Below are 7,517 nucleotides of genomic sequence, written 5' to 3'. Positions count from 1 at the left end.
TTCCCTTTCCTGCAGCTACACACAGGGCCCCTCCAAGTTGGCCTCAGGGAAAAATGATCAGATCAGGGCCAAGCCACGGGCAGGGTGGGGTGGAGTGGAGCTGTTTATCTGCCAGGAGAAGACTTTCCAAAGTGTTCTCAAGTTCAGAGGTAGTGTGTTTGCAAGAAATAGAAACCCAATCCAATCAAATCAGGCAAAAGGAGAATCAGTTATAAGGATACACGAGCAAAAAGTCCAAGAACAGAAGATACAACCTGGCTATATGAGAAAAACCACCAGAAACCAAAGTTTGTCTTTCCATCTGCCATTCTTCCTGAAACCACACAGCCTTTACATCTTTGGGTGTCTCCTTTATTCCCCCCTGTCCTGAAACTAGCTTTTCCTGTTCATTTACCATGTCTGAATTAAATATGGACATTGCAGCTTCACCTCACTTACTAATTCAGGGACCACAGAGACCAACTAGCACTTGGTACCCTACATCCAAATTGCACCAGGGGTAATGTGATTTCCCTGTTTCAGTCAGAGTGCTTCCCTTGGTCCAAACATCTGAGGCCAGGTGAGTGGTCTTATATAATGCAAACATAGCCAAGGGGGCTGACAAGAAGGGGCAGGTCTCAAACACAGGGCAGTGTTTCCTGGATTGACATCTCAAAAGGATGTTACTACTATAATAGTGGCTTCTTTAAAGGGGAATTTCTTGGGAGGAATTGCTTCTGTTTCCCGGTAATTCAGAGAATTCATAGGTACTACATTTCAAGGGAGGAGGTGCACTGAGAATGCACCTGAAAGAGAGGTCAGGAGGTCCTAACCTTTTCCCTTCTCTGAGGCTCATCTTCTTCCTTCTGTAGAATAAAAGGGCTGGGCTAGAACAAGATTCTCTAACATTTATAGTGGAACTCTTTCTTTAAATACAAATCTACATGAGCATCTAATAGGCAGACATTAAATGCTAATAGACTCTTGTTGATGTTAGGTAGGGGGCTTAACTCTCCTGTCTGTGATTCCCTCTTCCTCTTTGATTCCGGGCCATCAAAGAAACTCCATCATAACCTACAGGGTTACCAAAGACAAAGTTCTGTAACTTCCTGGTACATATCACCTCTAATAACTCTTCCAGTGTAAAGTATGTGGGATTCTACTTAACAAAAGTCAACCCTGGCTATTTGTCTATTTGTCTATGAATCTAGCTGGCTGGCTAGCTAGCTATCACAAACTCTCCTACTCTACCTGCCCCCCATATATCTACCTATATATCTGTCATCTATCTAGCTAGTAACAGCTTTTTGTTTTCCGCAAATGGGTATACTAAATGAATAACAATCTCTGAATGTCCAGCCTACTTTATTCATCTGATCAACACTAATCTGCTGAGCAACTGCTATGTCCCAGATCCAAGGGCCTAGGTAAAATAATGAATGAAACACAGTCCCTGACCTTAGAGGGTCACAATTTGGTGGAACACAAGCACACAAAGAGGCACTCACAGGCAGGTCACACTCAAGCATGCATACCTGCTGACCCTCAGGTACAGGGCTTATATACCCATACCAACATACACATTCTAACAGATACACATATCAACCTCAGGTGCCCAAAGACACATTTCCATACATAGATCCTCACCTGGGCCCTCAAGCCCAGTCACTTACATATTTATTGTCATGAATAACTTAGTAACAGTCAATATTTTTAGCACATCCTATGCACCAGGCATTATTCTAAGTGCATTATGGACATTTCATCATTCCACCCTCACATTAGATATTGAAGGTAGGTACTATTATCCCTAGTTTAGAGATGAGATAGGCAAGACTTAAAGAAGGCAATTACTCACTCAAGGAATTCAGGGCTTAGGTCTAGGTAGCCAAATACTTAGGCCTAGGTAGCCAAAATACTTTTAACAGACACTGTATTCTGCTTCCATTTATACACAAAGCCCCCCTACACACACAGAGGCACTCATTTTCATACATGTAACACCATACATACATGCACCCACTTGTATACAGGCACATGGGAACACATACATGTGTAGTGACATGTGTGGACATATAATTTGTTAACAGAGGCCCTCACACATACACAGGCTTTGACATTCACGGATGCACAGGTGCTAACATGCACACTAACCTATGCATGGTCATTTAGATGCTGACACATACACTTTAGTATAGAATAAAACACAGGGACACTCATTATCCTATGCTACACACACACACAAACACACACACACACACTCACTCACAGATACATAAACATATACGTATGTTCCTATAAAATACAGGACTTGAATCCCACTCCCCAAGGCCAAGACTCCACCCATGTCTCCTCTCCCATTTAGCTTTCCTCTCCTCTATCCCCTAGTCCTACCCAGCTGAGCACCAGGACAAGAAGTCCAAACCAGGGGGCACAGTGAAAATAGGCTCTGGATCCAGCATCTGGAAGATCTGGACTAGAAGGATGACAGAAACAGTGAGAAAGGACCTGACTCACATTCAGGGAAGGTGGCATCTCTGTCCTAGGGGAGCACCTAGACGCAGCAGGTGGAGGATTCAAAGAGGGAAGGGAAGCCCTGCTCTCCAGAAGCTTCAGGTCTGCTTGGGAAACCAGGGCATACAAATTCGAGGCAGCCAAAGCTCAGTAGTGTGAGACCAAGACAGACACTGCTGCAAGATGTGGAGAAGGGACAAGAACTCCACTCGGCCTGAGAGAAGAGGGAAGGATCTGTCCACAGAGTTCCCTGTCTGAGAGAGGAATTAAGTTTCGTTCCATAAAATGCTTTGTATTGTGATTTGTGTTCACAAGGAAAGGACGGGTCTGGTTGTACATATTTTATTGCAATGCTGAAACCTAGCTCCAAATTCATTGAGAAGAGCTACAGTTTTAAAGGGCAGAACCCTTAGGCTCTGGGTCCCAAAATACCCATGCAAGCACCCCCACTCCTCACACTTCACCATGGGAGTAGCTGGTTGCTAGAGAAATAAAGGAGATAAAGGATGTGAAGTCACTTTGCAACACATGAAGCATCACACAGATGATAACATCAGCACTATCATGATTATCGTCATCACCTGCTATTTTTCCCATTGTAATGTATCAAGCTGCTTCTTACCTCTCTTCATTTGTCCTCTTACTGCCTAGATGTGACCAAAAGGAGACCATTTCTTAGAATCTTTGTGTTTGCCAGAAACAGGACTCCTCGGAGCAAGTGGAAGGAACCCATCTCCTTCCTTGGCACCTAGAAAAATACTTTATGAACACTTAATATGTATAAACCAGTGCACCAAACATTTTACATTTTTTTATCCAACTTAATCCTCACAATAATCCTTTGAGAAAGGTGATGTTGTTCCCACTTCACAAAAGAAAAAACTGAGGCATAGGGGTTTAAGACACTCCTCAATATCATATCAATAGCAAATGCCTGTCATCTATTCAGTGCATATAGGTCAGTCAGCACTTCAAATTTCACATTTTATAGATAAAGAAGGTGTGATTAAGGAACACTAGATAACTCGCTCAGACTGCACAGTGAGGTGACAGACTCCAAGACTGGAACTCAGATTTGCTTAAATTTAAAATATATGCTCTTCTTTATGCCACACAGCCTCCCTGCATGACCAGTGATGTTCTACAATGCTGACTGAAAACCTACCTCAGAATCATAGCAAGATCTATGCATGTGTATTTACGTGTGTGTGCATGTATGTGTGCATGTGTGTAAGTCTGCGTGTGTGGTGGCAGCCACTAATTAACTGTGGCAAGGCTAAATGATATAAAAACCACTTTTCCTGAGACATCCTCAAGCTCCTTCCACACTCAACAGGAACTCATAAGAGTCACAGAAACTAGGAGACCCAGAGGAGATTTACAGATGATCTAATCCTACCCCCTTTAATGTCCACAAGAAAACTGGTACCCAGAGTGCACTGAACCAGGAAGTAAGAAATTCCTGTTTCAGTCTGACTTCTGCTGATGTGAGAGTTTAAGAATGCTACTTAACTTCTCTTGGGCCATCTGTAAATTAAGATAGTAACATTCCCTCCACTACACTTAATGCTCTATGGCCCTGTCATTGACAGGTTGTGGCTGTCAAACCTTCTGGCCTCAGCACGGCCCTCTTTTATCCAGCCTGAGACTGTCTCAAGGCAGATTCCCATTGATAAACTCAGCCTCAACACCCTTGGATTGCTCAGAACCCAGGAGAGTGCCTCTCTGGTTCTGAACTGCCAAGCAGGAGGCAGCTCAGAACTCAAGAGATGACTGGGGAGCAAACTCTCCCTCCCTTGTTCCTCAAGCACTTTTCTGAAAAGCTTGGTGTGCCAGTTCCTTTGTCAGTCTTTTTTTCGCTCTCCAGGAACTCAGTGGAACTGGTAACCTTGTCAAGTGTTCCCCTCTGGTTGCAATTTCTCAGGTGGAAAAGTAGCACTTAGGGCCTTGTCCTCAAAATATTTGTGGCTGTGTTGCTCCTGCTGATGGTAACAGCAATGTGACTGTGATAAAAAAAAAAAAAAAAAAAAAAAAAAAAGGTAATGTCACTTTGTAGCCACAATAGTGCTTTTACTATATTTTATTGGAGCATAATACACGTATCATGCATTCATGTATATGACTTGATGAATTTTAACAAAAGGAACACCCCCCCCTACAACCAGTACCCAGTTAAAGAAATAGAACAGTACCCACTTCCTAAAAAGCCTCCTTCGTGCCATCCAGTTACAATACCTTTCAAAGGCAACCACTATCCCAGCTACTAGCACCAAGGAACTTTGTTTTATTTATATGTAAATATAAACATATATATATACATTTATATTTATATTTATAAAAGAGGAATCACATATTAACTTTTTAGCTTGACTTATTTTTTTAAACTTTTTTAAATGTTTATTTATTTTTGAGAGAGAGAGAGAGAGAGAGAGAGAGAGAGAGAGAGAATCTGAAGCAGGTTCTGTGCTGACAGCAGAGAGCATGAGGCCGGGCTCAAAGTCACAAACCATGAGATCAGGATGTAAGCCAAAGTCTAATGCTTAACCTACTGAGCAACCCAGGCACCCCTCTTTTTTTTTTTTTTTTGAGAGAGAGAGAGTGTGTGTGTGTGTGTGAGCAGGGTGGTAGGGAGAGGGAGGGAGAGAGAGAGGGAGGGAGAGAGAGAGGGAGGGAGGGGGAGAGAGAGAGAGAGAGAGAGAGAGAGAGAGGATATCAAGCAGGCTCCATGCTCAATTCAGAGCCCAACATGAGCCTGACTGCTTATGTCTGTTATCTCTGTAAACTTCACCCATGTTGTTGTGTTTAATTACAGTTTGATGATTCTGACTGCTGACATTATTCTATTAGAAGAATATGACCTAATTTATTGATTCTTTCTATTGCTGGTGGACATATGGCTTGTTTCAGCTATTGTGAGGCATCCTGCTTTCTTGTACATGCCTGTCAGTGAGCACAGGTACCTATTTCTGGTGATGTATGTATACTCAGTTTTAGTAGATACTGTCAAGAAATTTTCCAAGGTGGCTGTACTTTGACCAGACATGTTTTTAACATTACAAGATGCTTTAGCCTCCAGTATCTAGTCACTATTGACACAGCTTCTTTTGGCTCTTTGAATACTCCTTTAGGGCCTCTGCACAATGCTCTGTTTTGCTGTCATAATCTCTGCCCAACCAAAGGATGGGCAAGAGCTCATCCTTTGGGTATCAATGCAATGTTGCCTCTTTTCAAGCAGGCCCTGCGCCTGTTATACTCACCACTTTACGTATAGTATCTAGTCCATGCCTGGTAAATGTTTAGCACTAAACAAATGTTAGCTAACGTTGCTGTTGTTGCAATAAATAGTCTTTAAGTTTTGCTTCCCAAAAATCTGTGATTGTGGGAAGTCAGATTTCCTGACTCTTATCCTGGTGTACTGACCTGTATGTGCCCCTAAAGCTTCTAAATCTTCCACAGGGGAGTAGTTAGCAGGCCAAGTTTCCCCAGGCTCCTAATAGTGAGCACCTATCTTCCTGAGGATGTACAGTCCCTGTTCTCTACTAAATGGCCAAAAGAGGGCACTGTGGGAACACGTCTGCAGAAAGAAAGAAGGAGGTGTTCAGAATTAGAAAGAAATAGAAGGGAACTTCATTTTAAAGACCCAAACCTTCATTTTATAGATGCTTAGAAGACGTGACTTGCCCAAGGTCACACAGCTACTGGATGGTGGGCAGAGATGACTCTTAGTCCCTTGGCATTCTCCACTCTGCAGGGGAGTCACCAAGCACTGAATGAAACAACTGCCCGCAGGAGCTGTAGCCTTGAGCCTGCCAAGGACCATTTGCCAAGCCTCTCATTTCCCCAAACTGTCTTCCTCCCTCCTGTTCCATGAGAGAAAAGATCTAGATTTTGGAGGTGAGACAAAGCATGCTGCCCCTCTGATTCCGCAATGATCTCTGAGGAAATATTTTACTTTTCTTAATAATAGCTACCAATTATTGGGCAGTTCCTAGATTCCAAATACGCTGAGTACATTGCATAAATTACCAGATTTAATCCTCAAACCAGGATGGTGTGAAGGTTCGATGTTTCTGTCTCTTCTGAGAGTCCTTTCCTGATCACTCTCCATTGAGACAGACTTTTCTCCACCTATTTCTACTTCATTGTATCACCCAGTTTGTTTCCTTCACAGCTTTTACAATTATGTTTGTAACAATTCTGCCTATTTCATTGTCTACTTACTTACTGTCTGCTTCAACTCCTCTACTCCTCCCAGCAGACTCTGTGAAAGACTCTGTGAAAGAAGCATTCTGGAGCCAGACAGGTCCGGGTTCAAGTCCCAGCTGATTCATTTACTTGCATTAGTCACTTAAACTCTGTGAGGTTGTTTCTCCCTTTGTGAAATTGGGATTCGTGCATGTATTTCACAAGTACATAGAGGACTGTACCAGTCATCTGTTGATTAGATTTCCTCTCCAACTTTGCCAACATGTGGTCATCCACCCTATATTTGATTACCCTCGGTGATGAGGAACTCACTACTAAGCAGCCCAGAGAAGGCAACATGTTGGAGCATTCCAAGCTTGGTCAGTCATGAGTTACACATCTTTAGGAAAACCCAAACTTCTCTGAGCCTCAATTTCTTATTCTGTAAAGTAGGGATGGTGATGATAATACTTATCCCACAGTGATCCTACTGTTAACCTTAAAAGTATGTTATTTTACCAGCAAAAATGGGTTTATTTGGGAATAGCAGAAAATTGTAATTTGGGACATGCAAGTTACACAAAACCACAGACAAGACTAACAAATAAAGGAGAGGAAACTTTATTTTATGGAGAAGAAGGAGGAGGCTGGGAGGGATTGTTTTGAAGGGAAGTCCCTTGGAGAAAAGCAGGACAGGAGTTCAGAGTGATGATGGTTTCTCATTGGCTGAGTCATAGGGGTGGTCAATTTCTGGTAGGAGATGGACTTCTTTTCCTGTTGGGGTTTGCAATTAATGATTCTTTCCTATTGATAATTGTTCTATTGGAGTCTATAATTGA

This window comes from Panthera pardus, unplaced genomic scaffold, assembly GCF_024362965.1.
Source record: "Panthera pardus isolate Hobbes unplaced genomic scaffold, ASM2436296v1 HiC_scaffold_5, whole genome shotgun sequence".
NCBI lineage: Eukaryota > Metazoa > Chordata > Mammalia > Carnivora > Felidae > Panthera > Panthera pardus.
Note: the sequence above shows the minus strand (reverse complement) of the source record.